Source organism: Anas platyrhynchos, chromosome 4, assembly GCF_047663525.1.
Source record: "Anas platyrhynchos isolate ZD024472 breed Pekin duck chromosome 4, IASCAAS_PekinDuck_T2T, whole genome shotgun sequence".
NCBI classification, from domain to species: Eukaryota; Metazoa; Chordata; class Aves; order Anseriformes; family Anatidae; genus Anas; species Anas platyrhynchos.
In genome coordinates, this window is record NC_092590.1 from 58,857,201 (window position 1) to 58,875,435 (window position 18,235).

Here is an 18,235-nt window from a genome sequence, read left to right on the forward strand (position 1 = left end):
GCTGTGCTCTGCACTTGTAGCTGGAACAGCAGTGTTATCACACCAGTGTTGTGTCTACTGCTGAGCAATGCTGGCACAGCATCGGGACTCTGTCTAACCCTCTGAGGGGGTGGGCAAAAAGTGAGAAGAGAAACATCACCAGGGCAGCTGACCTAAACCAACCAAAGGGATATCCCATACCATACGATGTCACACTCAGCAATAAAAGGTGGAAACAGGAAGAAGAGGGGAGGGGTGGGCTCTCGTGAAAACATCAGTCCTCCTCCCGAACACCGGCTATGTGTGTTGAGGCCCTGCTTCAAGGACGTGGTCAATCATCGTTCATTTGTGGGAAGTAGAGAGTAAATTATTTCCTCTGCACTTCCACATAGCCTTCATTTGTTTTATTTGTTTTTTTCCCTCCCTTTATTTTTTTTTCCCTTTCCCCCTCCCTTTTCCCCTTTCCTTTTTTATTTCCCTTTAGTTAAATTGTTAGTTCATAATAATCTTTCTTTAATTATTATTATTATTATTTCCCTTTAATTAAATTATCCTTTTCTCAAACCCGTGAGTTGTTCTTTGCTTTACTCCTCCCCCTCCTCATCTAAGGAGGGGAAGTGAGAGAGCGGTTGTGGTGTTTAGCTGCCCAGCACGGTAAAACCACCACAGAAAGAAAGAAAACCCCAAATACTGAAAAAAATGAAGAAATCAAAATTAGAGGTTGCTAAATTTCTGCATTTTAATATATTTTTTATGCTAAGGGATAAATGAAAAAAATTTTCTTCCCAGATTTTATCCTATCTAAAAAATAAAAGCTCAGAAGGCATCTACATGTATTTCCCTAGGACCTTTGTAAACACTTTGTATATCTGCTATTCCTTGTCAGTTTTGTGAAAGATCTTTGTCATGAAGCATACAAATCTTTAGATATTTAGAACAGTAGCAAGGCCACTTAAAACCATCCCATTACATAGCATGCAATTTTGTTAGTAAGTGGAAAAAAAAAACTAACAGCCTGCAACAGTGTATTTATATTACGTATCAGTTTCCTTGACTTTCATGGTCTTAACAATATTTGGAGGATGTTACAGCTCTCAGAAGCTTCCTCAACATGAAAATAGCTGTGATTATGCTCAAATAATGACAAGAAGGAACAGTTTCATTACATTAGCAGCACAGCATAACTCTGGAATGCTGTGTATCTACACACATGCAAATCCATTTTGACTATTATGACTCTATTAGAAGTATTTATAACAACTCTGCTACGTTTGATAAATGAAGTCACATTAATTGCTTTCAGGATCTTATTCTGGCTATGGCATATCCAGTAACAATTTTGAATATGAAATTACGTATTTCAAAATGTCAGTTTTGTTACAGTTCCACATGGAATGCATACTGATTAGTTATTTCAAAAACATAGATGCCCTAATAAAAACAAGAAAATCACATTGTACTACTGGAAATTGTGAATTTTTGTCAAAGTGTTCAATAAAAAACAAATAAATAAAAGGATACATGTATAGTATAAAATCTACTAACCTACTAGAGCTTTTGTATAGGAAGAATGAGAAAAAACATCTTCTATACATGTAGAATTCAGTAGTTGTAAGACTGAGATCTATTAGGTCATTTTATTCTTAAGTCTAGAGATTAACATATTTTTAGTGATATCTGTGAGGGCAGGTTTCTCTGAAAACAGTTATTTTAGATGCCAGTCTTGCCTTCCACACTATTCATTGTTGCCTATCTTGAAAACAAACAAACAAAAAAATATTATAGAATATTTATTCATTCTAGATTAAAAATAATAGAACTCTACAGATAAGACTTCTTCAGTATAATTTTAAGTGAACACTATATAAAAATAAAAGTTCCTTCTCCCCCAAAAACTCAGTTTTTCACACCATTGACATTTGTTTCCAAAACTACGTCTTCTTTCGTCATTTTTTTTTTTTTTTTTTTTTTAGAATTTCTAGAAAGTATGAGTTGTTCTGATTTTTAGTTAATGATTTTTATTCCAACTCTGTGTTCACTGACAAACATAATAGGGAAAAATAAATAAACAGTGTTTTAAACAGAGTTTTGACTGATGTGACTTCTGAACTGAGGTCCGTTTTATACTTTATCCTAGAGATAATATAAAAGGACGTTATTAGTATTTTCCAGAAAGGTTTGTAAGGAATTACTGTAACTGGTAATGTCTGGGAGAAGAAAAGAACATAGATCTGATCACGAGAGACTATGTTGTGAAATATAATTGAAATGTGGTAACACTTGAATTCTCACACCCAGAAACCATCACTCATCTTTTATCACTCATTGCAAAGTTGTGTCAAAGAATTCTATGGTTCTGTGAAGTTATGCCTGTAAATTCATAGTCATGAATGTCAGTCCAGCATTTTGAAAACGCAAAGGCTGCTGAACCTATGATTGTTTTCATATTTATCCAAAAATTACATACCACTTCAACTCAGGTCTTGAGGTGCTTAATATAGTACCTGCATTTTGACAATGAAAGGATAATCACTTGTTTCAATTAAGAAGATTGCAGACCCTTAAACAGGTGATATACAAAAAGCTGAAGAAACTACATACTGCTGTGGAAAAGTCAGTACAGAGAAACATTTTCATTTGAAGTTATTTTGTCCCACCATGATGCTATATAACAAAGACTCGTCTTTTAAAACTCAAGCAACATGAACTATCTGTATTTTTTAATATGCGTAATGATACTAGTCCAGCAGAAAAAAGACCTTTTCCCTGGATTTTCTGGATCTGGGTACATTCTGAAATACATGAAAATGATCAGTACTTTGTGGTACAGGAAAGGATCAAATAGCAGATCAGGTAGTTTATACACTGTTGTATTATTCACTAACAACATACTTTCTGTGTATTAACATACTTTCTATAAAAATAAGGATGTCATATGAGCTCTAAGCAGAATGAACTAGATTGTTTGGGTAACACTGACTGAAGAATTTGTCTTACCATATTTTCATGACACTTGTGCGACTGAAATAACATACCATATCATGTATTATCATGGAATTCACACTAAGGGACTTTACTGGGAAGGCATATGATGTGATCTCATCACTCAGTTGCTAAAATGCTTTATCTTTATTCACTATCCTTCATATGCACATTGAGTAAAGTTTTCCAAGAGTAACAGAAGATGTGGGGCTTGAATTATGAAGGCTGTCCTCTGATACAATCAGATCTTTAGCCAGAATTCAGCTCAGCAAAACCACATGGTTTGTAATTTCACTGATACATTTTCCAGTACTGAGACTTATAACACTGATGATTTTGATAGTCATCCATGTATTTTTTCATGTGACAGAGATGAAAAAATGACCAGTCAACTAATTTGTTTCTATCTGGCCTTGCTAGACTGTTCATGGGATGGCAATATCCACAGCCTGTTGGTTCACAGCAACTCACAGCACTGCTGACCATCCAGTGCTCACTTTCTTACCGAAGCTTGAACTGAACCGTGTCATGTAATGCTTTGTATACTGCAGACAGCCAAATCATGTTGACATTTGCTGATAGAAATATCTTCTTGTTTATGAACACGTTTATTTAAGTCAGTGGACCTGCTACTGTAACTAAGGATTTGCAGAACCAATCCGCTAGAAGAAACAAAATGTAAAATACAACACGCATATCCAAGTTCTAGGTCTTATTGTCTATCTTAATACAGGAGCCCCAGACCAAGACACTCGTTTACTATGTACTGTATACCCATTTCCAAATGCTGATTTGGAAATCCCACTATGACTTTGTTGCTGTTAGGCACTTATATAAGCAAGTATATCATATCCTATTGTTATCTAAAATGGTGACATACTCCTCTTTCAATCTTGCAATAGATTCTCATAGTTCATCTTTCTCCATTTATTTATTCCACTCATCTTCCTTTAATAAATTTGCTTACAAAGGGAAGTCTCATTATTTAAATTACTACTGATAATTGATTAAGCCAGCATCTGTTACTAGTTCATTTTACAATATGTACATGTCTCTGTATAGCCCACTGAAATTTGTTGTGTAGATGGATTTTATTCCATTTATCATTCATAAGTATATGTTTTATTTTTTACCCACTGCAACAGTGTACTTGAAGTGAGGGCAGATGCAGAGTCAACTCCTGCTAGGTGGCTGGCAGCTGTTCTCTTTTCTAATGAGAAACTACAGATCACAGATAACAAAATACATGAAATATCTTGATCTAAATGAAAAGCAATGCAGATTGAGAAAGATGAAATGAGAAGCTAGTATGCGATACTCCATTATTGCCTGACTCTTCTCTCTCACAAAGGAGAGTGACTAAACTCCTGGACACTTTTTAATTCAAATTGAGCATACACATTGAGTTATGTAATTACCTGCCAGTCTCTGCTGCTCAAAAGCAAAATATATAGGTTTCGTAATATAGCAGTGCACTCTGGCTTAATGCTACTATGATAAACCAGGATTATTCCTACTGTTACACATGTACAGTATTAAAAACTAAGAAAATATTGAAAATTGGACACATCTTGTGTTCACCACAAGTAATCCATTACTGGGCAAGAAAAGGGATGACGAGGTTAATCTACTCATACCCAAGTATATGTTATTTATCACAGTTGTAGGGAGTTGTCCATTAACTGTCAACATTTATAGCAACGTGTTACCTCTAAATAAGGAATGAGTTTTAAGTTATAAAACTGTTTATTGTTTAAGTTTTGCACATGGTTTAACTACACTTTTAAGTAATTTTTTCCTTTGTCATGTAAATAAAAATGGGCTGCACACAGACATGCACACAGTATACTTTAAAACGCATTCAAAACACAAATTCTACTTTTGATTCAATGCAATCTCAGTGTTCAGGAATGCATCTTTACCTAAAAAAAGGCAACGCAGTTTCTTTCATCATTTGAAAGATCTCAAAAACAGTCTTTCCATCTATATAGGACAGTTTAATTGGAAGAGACCTTCAAAGATCATCTAGTCCACCTGCCCAAGCACTTCAGGGCTGACCTTTTAAGGCATATAACAATGGCATTATCCAAATGCCTCTTGAACATAGGCAGGCATAGGGCATCAGCCACCTGTATAGGAAGCCTGTTCCAGTGCTTGACCACCCTGACAGTAAATAAATTTTTCCTAATGTCCAGTCTGAACCTCCCATGCTGCAGCGTTGTGCATCCTGTCATCAGTTACCAGGGACAAGAGACTGGAACTTCCCTCTCTATATCCCCTCTTCAGGAAGTTTTAAAGACTTCTGTACAACCGGCATAAAAATACTGAATTTACTGATTTTTTCTAAGCAAATTAGTCAATGACCAAGAGGTCAGATGATGTTCATATGACACTAAAATCCTGGACACTTCTATTGACTAAATATTTAACTGAAACACAGATGAGGAAAAGAAGAAAAGGGCACAGAAAAAGCACCACAAAATTGGTGGCCAGAATCCAGATAGTACATTCTACATTTTTAAATGCAGTCACATAAAATAAATCATAACTGATGACAGTCCCACAATGACACAGTATGTTAGCAGAAGTTTGCTTCCAGTTATGCCGGCCCTATGAACTAAAAGCCCACTAGCAGCTGGGGCACATTACATGTGTTCCTGTTCTGGTTAGTTTCTCTCTAAATGACTTCAGTCCTCTGCACAGCAACACTGCAATAGGAAGAAAAGCTCATTAACTCATGACACCCTTGCACCAAAATAAAATGCTGACATAGTCACACACAAAGACGAAAATTGAGGGGGGGGGGGGGGGGGGGTGGAAGTAATTTGACATTCTGAGGAGCTTTACTTTAAACCTGCAAGTTCTAGCATGAACCTTCACACTCAGAGCTACATTGGCTTTGACCAGGCTAAGTATGTATGAGCTAAGTGCTCAAAAACTGATTAAGCTACACTTAATCAGTTTTTAGAAAACAGGTGTTTTTTCTGTTTACAAGAAGAAGGGAAGACTACTCAAAACATTCATTCTGATTGGGGAAAAAAACATTCAGTTCTTCTCATTTGGAGGGTGCTAAATATCACATTCCACTTCCCTGATGATGATACACAAACACAATGCAATCTACGCAGAGGGTCCTTTGCCTCTTGCCAAACTTTTGACATTGTTTATGCAAGGTCAAGTCTATCTGAGCAAGAGAAATAGGAAACAAAAAAAAAAGTTTCCATATTAGTTTTTAAAACATTTGGTTGTACTGTACAGGGAGGGATGGAAGTGAATGGGAATTCTGTTTCGTATCTTAGTATTTTATCCAACAACTGCATGATACACAAAAATAGCCTTGGGAACAGGGATCATAATCTTAGATGTTCCCCTCCTACACACAAGTACAGCGTTGCTCATAAATATTATTGCTTTTGTTTCTTAATAACTTTAGCATGAAAAAAGGACTTGGCAAACTCATTGAGGTGGATTTGGATGTCATTTATCTGAAGGCTAACCCAAGCCTATCCCCCACTCCAAGGCAACTTATGGTAGTCAAAGAAATAAGTTTGATCTGATTATGTAGGCTATTAAAGTCAATGACCTATTTTTTCTTTATGCTAGTAATATCTTGAGCACTAGCACATTCAGAACATTTTATGTCTGCTAACATATTAATGAATCACAGGAAAAATGACATCACCAACTCAAAGACCAAGTATTTTTCACCTGTGTTTGTCATGTGCAACATAAATTCCAAAAATGCACGTTTCAAGGTGCTGTAAAAACATTAGGAGGTACTGAGGGATCTTGGCTAATTTATCTAGCCTTAAGTACCCGCATTTGAAAAATAATTAATCTGTAAAACATTCCAGATTTTTTTAATCCACCTTACACCCCTAAAGGATGAGAACAAAACAGCTGAATTGTTGTAAAAGAGGATTAGTAAATTACTCTGCTTTCTCTATCTACTTAACCACACTGGGTGGTCTGCCCCCAAAATCTGTCTGCTAGCTATCCAGCTGGCAAGTACAAACTACTGTCTGTTGAAACTACAGCACAGCTGTATGAATGCCATGAAGGATTCTTTTCCTGCACATATTACAACCCAGTTATTTAACCCTGGCTAAGCTGTGAAGAAAGCTGCATTAGACAAATAAAATGCATAACGCAACCTAATGTTTCATACACTCATGTCCATTATTTAATATCTTTTTTTCCAATATAAAAAAATGCCAGTGAAGTAACACATGTGCAATAGTTAGAAAATAGTTAGAAATAGTTAGTTAGTATGTTGACTATGTCTACTTTATTTGTGAGTTAGACAAACTTATAATAGAGCCTGGAAATAAAGAATCAAATTCTCTTACACTTTACTTTTACAGAAGTCTGTGGGATTGCATTGAAGATGCAATCAAAATGGACTGTTGCTTGTACACTCAGCTTGTTTGATCCTAGAGGTATTCAAGTGCACTGAGTTCCACAAGGGGAAAAAAATTGTCAAAGAGAAATTGCAAGCCATCTACACCTACCATTTTACTGATATCCAGACAGCACAGAACACAGCAGACCTGAAAAAGTAGGTGATGCTCATCTAGAAATACCAATGCATCCCAGCAGTTTACCCATTACGTAGACTTCTTGGAAACAGATGCACAAGAAAGGGGAAGTATACACAGTGCATCATTTTCTGTGAAATTTTTCTTCTTCTCTGTTACTGAGTATAAACTGAAGGCAGTCTTTCTGCTAAGATAAATAGTTTGAAAGCATTGACCATAAAGCCACAGGGAAAAAAATAAAAACGTTCTCAAATCACTCACATGGCATCTTTTAGTCATATTGGCTAATCTTCCTGAAGTAACTGATTACTGGAATTTCCACCTATTCCTTCGCTTTTCTTTTGAGGATGAAAGATTGTTATAAAACAGCAGGCAGCACCAAAGGAATGCTGCTCTTCTGGGAGATGTAGCAGATGGCCAGATAATGCAGCATGATTAATAAAGAGAAACTTATAGGGACCAAGCTTTTGCAGTGTGCTAGAACAGGTGGCCATGGTTAGCAGGTGAATACTAGCTTGAGTGGTTTGTTTTTTTGGCGGGGGGCAGTGGTTGTTTAAACTTTTGCTATTCTGATTAGCAGATTTATTTTGTTTAATATCAAGGAAAAAAATAAGATTTTTTTTCTTCACTCCCACCCCAAAGTTACGTATCTAACTCAATGCTCAACCATCTAAAGTAGTAGTTTACTATTTACAGGTGCTTACTCTGCTTCATTTGAAGTCAGTAAATTATGCTTCAGAGTATATTTAAGCATTTTTAATTTTTTTTCCATTTTAATTTAAAAGTGTAGTCAACTTAAATAATTTCAGAATGTATACTCATAATTTGTTTGGCCAGTTTCTACCACTTAGAAGGTTAAAGTTGACTCCATTTCCACAACTCTCTCTTATTTAGAAAATAAATTGGGAGTATAATCTTAAAAGAGGGAATTCTTTAATTTTATGCAGAACTATATCCATTAAACACAAGTTTTCACTTATATTAGGGACACTTCAGTTACCAAAATTGTACTCAGGTCAGCTGGTACTTTCATTAACAACATGTTCTGTGAGCCTGGGGGATGGGGGGGGAGAGAGGGGAGAAGTGTGGGGGAGCTAAAAGATTAATTTAACTGCAGAAAAGTAATATTGCTAAGCCTGATGAGAAGCTGAACATCTGACACATCCATAAGATAAGAAACCCAATGTCGAATTGGGAAATTACATTGTTATATGTTACTATTAGAAAAAATATAAAAAATTAACACATACTTTTACATAAAAGCCATGCGTCACTGTAGGAAATTAAAATGAAAATAACAGATACAAAATAAAACTGAAGGATGGTCCAAGGAATATTGCCCTCTCTTCATTGTAGAACCATGTCAACCCAAGATGACTGCTTACTTTCCTTTTCCCTTTCCTTTTTCCTCTCAGATAAACTTTTGTTTTTTAATTCTTATCCCAAACACGACATTTAACTATTTCTATACAGATCTTACTCAACAAACAAGAAGGAAAGATGTTTCCTTTGCACCTGAGAATATCAGCAAATAAAAATATGCCTCATTCTGTTGATCTTTAAAAGAAAATTAGGCATCTACTTGGATTTCAAACTATGCTATAGGGCAAAAAGCCCATATTTTTACGGTGCAAAGCTAGAGATCTCATAAATCATTCATCATGTAAAAGAAATAAGTATTTTCTTCTATGTATAGGAATTCTAGTATTAATATATTAAAGGAAATAGAAGAAAGAAAATCTGTTGACTCTGTAAGACAGTAAAAGCCTGATGCACTAATAATTATCATTTCACTTCTTTCAGAGAAGCGTAATGCCATTAAGAGTTTCATCCCAGCAACAGGTGAGATGGGGGAATCAGAAAGGTAAAAGTGTGTTAACTCACGGGTTGAGATGAAGACAGTTTCCTAGGTAAAGCACAAGCAAAGCAAAACAAAGAATTCATTTGCCACTTCCCATTGGCAGGCAGGTGTTCACACACTTCCAGCAAAGCAGGGCTCATCACACACATAACAGCTTCTTGGGAAGACAAACACCATCACTCCAAACGCCCTTCCTTACCCCAGCTGTTATTGCTGAGCATGATGCCATATGGTGTGGGACATCCTTTTGCTCAGCCTGGGTCAGTTGTCTTGGCTGTGTCCCCTCCCAGCTCCTGGTGCACCCCTAGGGAAGCACCAGAAGCAGAAAAGTCCTCGGTTCTGTGCAAGCACTGCTCTGCAGCAAGTAAAACACCAGTGTTATCACCACTATTTTAATCAAAAATCCAAAACATATTGCATGAGCCTCTACAAATAAAATTAACTCTGTCCCAGCCAAAACCATGACATGAATGTTAAGGATTCAACACCGGCTTCTTCGTATTGCAGAAAGAATACAAACACACAGGGGTCAAAGAAAAAATACAAGCCTGAGAAAGCATAAATCTGTATCCTACTGCCAGACACAGCTATGAAAGTAGAATGCTTGTTCTCTGGATATTCTGTGCATTTCTTCTATTACTGAGCACATATTACCGATCCAGTCCTGGGAACAAAAAAAACAATTCAAGACTCCTTCCTGTGATTGTAACAGTCAGACAGAGAATCTTGTATCCCAGCCCAGCAGTTCTTTATTCATTTTACACAAGACAGTCATTGGATAATGCTTGGTGGTTAAGGCACTCCTGTGGGTTGTGGGAGTATGAATTTCAAGGATCTGCTAAAACTAGAAAGACTTGAATCCCTGTTTGCCTGTACGGCTAAATTCTTTCATTCCTGATCTACACTGGCATAAAAGAAACCCATAGAGATAGCTTAGAAGACCTTAGAGCAAGCCAAAGAAATCAGGAGAAGGAAAAAAAAGGAAGGAAAATACCTATTCTGAGAATCCTTGTTCACAGTTCTGGGATTTTATCTAGCACCAGAGCTTAAGGATGTAGAAAGGTAGCAGCAATTAAATACTGTTGTATATATCCACCAATAAGAGTGTAAATGCTTGGAAGATTAGATTCAGCTAAGTTGTTTTGAGGTTATCACTGACAGGTAAATGACAGATGAGTACTTAAAGAAAGGAGATAAACAACTAGCTTTTTTTTTTTTTTTTTTTAAATTTAGTTATAACAAGTTACTTTGCATCTGCCTTACCTAATTTCAAGCCTCTTAATTGTCAGCTCATTGAAAAGACTAAACAGGAATTTTTTTTTTTTTTTTTATAATCACACAACCTTCCATCACAGAAAAAGTGTAATTCAGTGATCCTAACAGGATTGGGCTTGGGTCAATCCTGAATCCTCTTGAAAGGCCTGTCTTATGATGCATATGTACTGAAAGTGTTCATCAGAAAAAGACTTCCAAGAACTGACTTCCAGTGAAGTGACTGCTGATACCTGTTTAGAAAAAAATAATAGTCAATTTGAAAAAATATATAATTTAATGGCCTTAATAGGAAAATAAAGATAACACCCAGAGCTTTAAAAAAATTGATTTGGTTTAATCATATATTACATGACCTGGGAGATGGTCACTACTCCATTCATACTGATATATCACATTTATATAAGAATATGAAGGGTTACCAATAAAAATCAACATAGGAAAAAAAAAATGGATTCTGATAAAATGAGGACATTTCATATAGCAAATAACCTCCTGACCATACTGGAAAACCAACATGGGCTATATTGAAAAGGGAACAGTTCTGGCAAAACAACCTGACAGTAATTTGCTGCATCCCTTAGCTGGTATCAATGCAGTAAAGGCCGTGAAAATTGAAACATGGTTCATTAACTGTGTGGGGGCTTTTGATAACCAACTCTGATATCTATGTTCTCTCTGATGACCAAGAATAATCTGCACTGCAGCAACATGATGATGTGTTTCAGTGCATAGCCTATTGACCACCTGCTGCTTAATATGCTACAGATGATACTTTAACAATTCAGAAGAAGCTAGGAATAGGCAAGAAAAAGCCTCCCATCTGAGTGAGCTTCAATCCACATTACCAAAAAATCAGCAAGTTATTTGAGATAAAAAGATAAGGAAGCTATAATTCATAATGAAACTCTTTTCCCTCCTGAACTTCAGGATGAAACCTTCACTTGCAAATAATAAACAGTTAAGTGAATTAAAGTGTTTCTACTCAAAACATAAGTAAGCCTGCTGGAACAAACCTTAAGAGAAAGTGCCAGGCTCATTACTTAAAATGTAGTAGGAGAACAAGAGATTATGCTTATATATTGAAAGAAGGAAGATCTGACTGGACATAAGGGAAAAGGAACATAACTGTAAAGATACCAAACAGGAGAGCCAGTTCATATTATTAGGTTCTGGAATCTCTGTCCATGGAGGTTTCCAAGAACCAACTGAATACAGCCTTGGTAAGGACTCAGTCTAAATTCAGGGTTGATCCTGCTTTGAGTATCAGGCTGGATTCAACAAACTTTCTTCTGAGCTGAAATGATTCTATGGACAAACCAATGACAGCCAAAGAGGTCTGAAATTTTCATGCTATTTTGTAGATGTATTATCTAAATATACAGATGTATAATGCAGATGTTTAGAAGAAACCAGGACTTTAAAAAGAAACAATAACACTCAGTACTGGTTATCTAGCATCTATCTAAAGGAGAAAATCATATTTTTTAGTCCTCTACAGTCAACAGGCACATATATATACTTATATATATATATATATATATATATATATATATGAATAAACACAATGAGGTGCAAAGTAAGGATTCATCTTTGCTTAGCTTCCAAATAAAATCAAAGTAAGAAGTAATTAAATCTTTTTTTTTTTTCCTAAAATTAAGAGAACGTTTAACGTTCACTGGGGCAGTATGTTAGGTTTAAAGTAGGTAAGCTACTATGAGATAAGTAATTACTTCAAAATATAGTTGAACTATTTTCAAACTAAAAGCTTTGTAAAGTGAAAAGGTAGCCCACTACTGCTGCAGAAATTAATTATTATTTTAGGGTTGAAACTTCCTTCTTTTCCTGAAAACTCTGTTGCCCTCCCAAGATCCTCAATTTCTGAGGTATTGTTTTGTTTTGGTATTGAAGCAGAACTCAGGATAGTCAGTTACTGAATAAAGATTTCCAAAAGCTTGTATTAATACAGAACAGTTTTTTCATTCCAACTTTGTAACTTGAGAAAACAATGTGTTCTGCTTGCCGTAACTGTAAGATACAAAGAATCTTAAGAATAAGTTTTAGTGACATCTATGGAATGGTCTCAGGGATAAATTAAAGAGTTCTAAATTCTACACCATAATTCCTTTTTATCTTGTGGAGCTTTGGCATAGAGTTTAACCAAGTCTGAGAATTTTGTTTACAGATGAGAAGTTGTTGCCTACTTTTAACAGCCCTAAATAAATTACGAAGCTGAACAATGGTATTTCGATAGCATTTTGGAAAATTCTTTGTCTTATTATAAGTAGTGAAAGAGTTTTGATCATTGCAGATTAAAATGTCTATCTTCATCCTTAAGTATAAAGTCCTTACATTGCTATCTATTTTGTGTATTTAAGAAAGAATTAGTATGTAATTTTTCTCTCTTCTAGGAAGTGAAAATTAAGTCTGATCCCTATACATGGTGCATAAAATGGATAGTAAAGTTTCACCACGCTTTGAAACAAAATATATTTAAGGAAAATAAAAGCAGAAAAAAAACTTTGTATCTTGCTCTGACAAGTGGGAAGAGTGAAAACAATGGACATCTTACATTGTTTTGTATTCATGTAATAGAAAAATTCCTCTCCAATATGTTTCTGACCACTTAAGATGTGCGTTTGTGTTTTATCTAAATCAGTCTTTTAAGCTATCTGCAAAAACACTTCAGGTTACTTCTACACTAGCAAAGTTGCAAACAATAAAACTCAGTATCCTGATGCCAACGCACTGACTGAAGGAATACTGCACACTACTAGTGATCATTTCTAGACTTTTGAATAGTAAAGTTTAGAAAGAGAAATTTGAGAGAAAGTCAAGAGAAACAGAATGTATGATCAGTTATTCCATCAGTAACGTGAGCAAGTATGCAAGTAAACTCAAACATTCCCTGAAAGCTTCCATTTTCCATTCAGTAGCCACAATAGACATAAATTTACTGAAGAAACAATTAGGTAGAAAGATGTATGCATGTCTCCTTCTGAAGCACAGCATATGCTAGATACCTCACGTGCTAGATAAGTTTCCCAGAAGAGTTAATCCATGTAAAAGGGATTGCTGATTTGATGCCAAGGGCAGTGAGACCTTGAACAATCTGCTGAGTAAGTATGGGGTCAGATAAGTTAGAGCTGCCTGAAGCCAAATTGAAGCCATTTTTCTCCAGGATAAAAATCAGAGGGAAAAACATAAACAAAACACATACTCATCTCTGTTTCTCTATCTGGCAAGTTTGGTTAAGCTGTTACAGCAGAGGATACGCTGCTACAAACATGTTTGCATGATAAGAGAAATTTCTAGCACTATTTTTGAAAAACTGTAAGGAAAATGGGGGGAAAGAAGCCAACACAAGTATGCAACTTATAAACATTGTGCAATCAATTAACTTGTTTATGTATTATTAGTTTAGAAAACCACATTAATAACATAGATATCTTCAACTGTAAATAATAGGTCCTCTCAGTAAATGGAGGCAAATGCAGAGGGGAAAAAAAAAGTCTGCCTTTATTTCATGTTTCTCTTCAAAAGAAAATAGAACTTGGCTACATTAACTGGAGATATGAAATCTCTAATGACTTCTAGCCTCACAACATAAGCTTAGTCAACATCTGGCATAATATTCTACACTTAGAAGTCTTAGTCTTGACTGACTAGATTTAGGCATGAAGCCAGAGGAAATGGTGAATCACTCTGAATCTCATCAGTCTGATATTGTTAAATCAGCAGAAGTCAGTTGAAGAAAGAAGTTGTTTGTTTTAAGCTGCCTAAAAGGCACAGTCTAATACTGAACTGAAATTTCTCTGGTTAGCACAGTCATATTTTGGTTAGCCTTTATGTTGTTGTTACTGTAATTGTTAAACAGATGATAGCATATGTTAAATGTAACTGTATATGTTAAGTGGAACAAAGTTTTAGTGAAGAGGTTTCTCATCTGGAAGCCACAGAAATAATTTCTAGTCACAACAAGCGTCAGCATAGATTTATCGGTTTTGTCCATAAAAATCCTATTAAGATGACAGGACTACTGTGTGATTTATTCAAATAATTTGAATAAATCAAACACCTGTGAATATTCTCAACAATAAATAATTCAGAGAGAACGAGTACATATGGCTGAACAATCGCTTGACGTAATTAAAACGGTGACTGACTGCCTTAAAAGAGAGCTGAACCCTGCTAACAGTACGACTAAAAAGCAGTCAGATAACAGGTATGAATAGCAGCTTTTCAGACTCATTTTGTATTGATTCATATGGCTTATCCATATTATTTCATCCTGTAATGCAACCAACAGTCGAAACTCAAGCAATTACAGAATAAATGGGCTTCTGCAATTGCATATCTAAGTCTTTATTTCTCTTTCATAAAGACTTCAGTTTGAATTCCAGAGAATATAAGCAAATTACAAACACATCTACAAAATTAGGACCTTTATGCTAGGAGGAAACCCAAACAGCTCAAATAGCAGGTGAAACAGAAGTCACTTAATAGCCTGACTCTCCAATATAAACAAGAGTAAAAATCCAACATCTATGTTACAGGCCATCAATGGTTGTCTCAAAGCCTTCAGAATTCCTAAACATTAGACATTAAAAATCTCTGGGCTCATAGCATGTGCTAAATTTATCACTAACCAGAGAAAATCATCAGAAGACAACCATCTAATGAACATGCAGGTACAGAAACTTGCACAAAAACATATATTAAATATATTTGGGCAGTTTGAGAGCAAACCAGAGACAAGTTCAGGGCACTAAATACTTGTGAATATCTTCTATATGTAGAAAGCAAGCTGCTAATACCACATGATCTTAAAACATAATAAACATAATACCCATTTCATACTTGATTGCAATACCTTTTTTTTAAAAAAAAAAACAAAACAACAACAACAAAAAAACTATATTCCTCTTATATATAACAAAGGGATACATAGCCTACAGCACACTAAATCTTCAAAACTGAGTACAGGTAGTTTATTTGTACACCAAGGTGAGGAGCATCTGCCCTGTGAATGAGACTGGAAGCTCTCTCCGTATATGTCATTTAGCTTACTGCTGTAAGATGCTAAAAGGATCTGCAGCACCTTTTGCTATCATCTTTCCTTCAAGTTGGTAACTCCATTCTTTAATAATTGTAAGCATCACTATAGTTTTTCTTTCAAGGACAGTTTCATTTAAGTCTTTTGTTTTACTTATATATAGGAAAAAAAAAATCATGTCATTATCTTTTAGTGGTTATTTCGTGAACCTTTTGCCATAGTGAGATTAGGCCACAAAATTATAAAAAATATAAAGGGTACATTTTGATCTGGCTTTTAGCCAGGATGAATCCTTGCTGTTCAAACCTTATGTTGTTTAAATTGAAGGTTTAACTGTCGCTGGCATGTATTCTGGAGAATGACGTGCTTTACACACACACTTATGAACATATGCTGGGTAGAGTTTAAAAAGCCAGTATACAACATCGGTCATTGCCTTAAATTTCTTCAGAAACATAAATGGGACGACTTTTGGTAAATTACACCTGAAAGCAGACCACCATATCTACTGTTTGATATGAATACAAAGATATTAAACATTCAGAGTACCTGAAGGGCTTCTCTACAATTCTTTAGGTGGTTTAAGTCTTCACAGTTATTCTCATGTTTAAAAGCTTCATTTTCTACTCAAAGAGCATAACTGACTAAAGATGCTGAAATATGCTGTGTGAAAGGGAAAATGAATCTTTTAAACATATAAAACTCCTTTAGTGCTGCCCTTCCCATGGGACACATTGAAGATGAGCTAGAAGAGGTAAGTAAAAAATATCATAGAAATGTTGTTCACTTCCTACTTTGAAGTGAACAAAGTTTGCTGAACAGAAGCCTTTGTTTTTCAAAAGTATATTACAGGAAAGAATGAAATCAGGTTAAATTATAGATACATTTTAATAACATTAAAATATATATATATATATATTATTAGTTACCTTAAGTATCTTACCCACTTAATTTGAATGCAATCTCAGAAATTACAGAATCATATAATCAGCATACCACAAAAATCAAATAATAATCCAATAATTTTATGTGTTTGTTCTACAAGGGAGCTCCTCTGCCCTTATAATTGTTTCCAATTTGTTGGTCTTAAGTCTTTCAGCATGGATTTTTAGTATCGATTTTCGAGTTGAGAAGTACATCTGAAGTATGTTCTTTAAACAGAAAAAAAAAATGCTGTCATCATGACATTTATTGCTAATGACCAAAACATACTGACAACTTGAACCTTCTTACTTGAAGAACTTTTAAAAACTAAAAATCATTTTATGTTTCTCCTGTAAAACTTTTCAATTCTTCAACATCCTTGTAAAATCCTACATACTAAAATTACATGGGCTTCTGAATGTGCAGTTCAGAAACTGGTGTTTCTTCCATCCATAAAAGAATCCTATCTAGAAGAATTATATTTCTTTCACAGGTTTTCTATTTTGAGTTAATAAAATTTGCATTCCATTTTGCACCTTCAAGTGCAGAGCTGCTTCATCCCACGTTATTGTCTCCAATACAAGAAGAAATGGAGCTTGAATAAGCTTCAAATCAAGTTTTTGGTCTGCTTTTCATATTAAAAAAAGAAAATAACAAAATGAAACAAATATAACAAACAAACCTATCCCACATGAAAAGAAACATCTCCCTCTACTCCAGCTTGTGACTAAGCTTTAAAGACTGAAGCACTGTAGGTGTGTCCAGAATTTCATATTGGCTAACTCTGGACAGCAAACATAGCACATATTATTTGTTTTTGTTTTCTCTAGCTCTTTTATTTATTTACAGTTACCTTCACAGAAGTTAAAAAGTTTCAAAGTCTATTCTTGATGTGCACCTGAAAAGCAGAGTATACAAGTAACTATTTTTCTTTCCAAGTCATCTGCTAGCTCTACCTCCCACCTCATAAGCCAACTTTCTTTTTCTTCTCTAAAGCATACATGATCTCATTTGCAATTACTACCTTATTTATTAATTTTAATAAGCCCGTTATTAATGCTCAGTAAGACCTGGTTTAGATTGACACTTGCTCCCCTATTATCGCAAGATGTGCCTTAAATCTGACCCTTAATTTGATAGAATGTCTACCTCCTTGCCTGTAGAGGTCTCATACACTCAGACTTCAAGAAAAAACATTGTTGCCTGTTGCATTTTTTAGAAAATGAGGAAACTTGAAAGCATAAGCCAACAAACTTACTGTCTTATTAGTAGATGCTAGAACCCTCCAGGCATTACCCATCAGGTTAGTTAGTTATGATTCATTGGCACAGCTGTGACTCATTACACTCAACACTGACTATAAAGGTAATAGAAATTATTTTCTTCCTAGAAGTCCTAATGGTCTAAGGGAAAAGCCCTGACTGTCTGGCAGTACTTGGATTTTGTTATATTGGTTGTCAGATAACAAATGTATTTTCTTTCAAGAATGAGAGAGATCCTCACTTTTTTGTTTATTTTTGTAATGACCAGCAAGTAGTATGTGTGAAGATGTGACTGCCTGAGTACTTGTTTACAATGTGAACAATAGATAGGAATGCTGGCTCTACTCAGGTTATACAGCTG

General features: G+C 35.1%; 1 protein-coding gene and 1 long non-coding RNA gene across 6 annotated transcripts in view; both read right to left on the bottom strand.

Annotated features, from left to right (window-relative positions):
* The window catches only part of PCDH7 (protocadherin 7), a 290,144-nt gene that overhangs the window by 116,269 nt on the left and 155,640 nt on the right, over positions 1-18,235 (bottom strand). The window lies entirely within an intron of this gene.
* Positions 433-17,856, bottom strand: LOC110352783 (uncharacterized). Of its 2 annotated transcripts, none has more exons than XR_011809217.1 (3): positions 17,762-17,856; positions 17,466-17,510; positions 433-10,865 (listed from the first exon to the last, which is right to left on the bottom strand). It is a non-coding gene; the product is annotated as an uncharacterized lncRNA (long non-coding RNA). The 2 variants fall into 2 exon arrangements; XR_003497249.3 differs by having other exon boundaries at positions 433-16,839.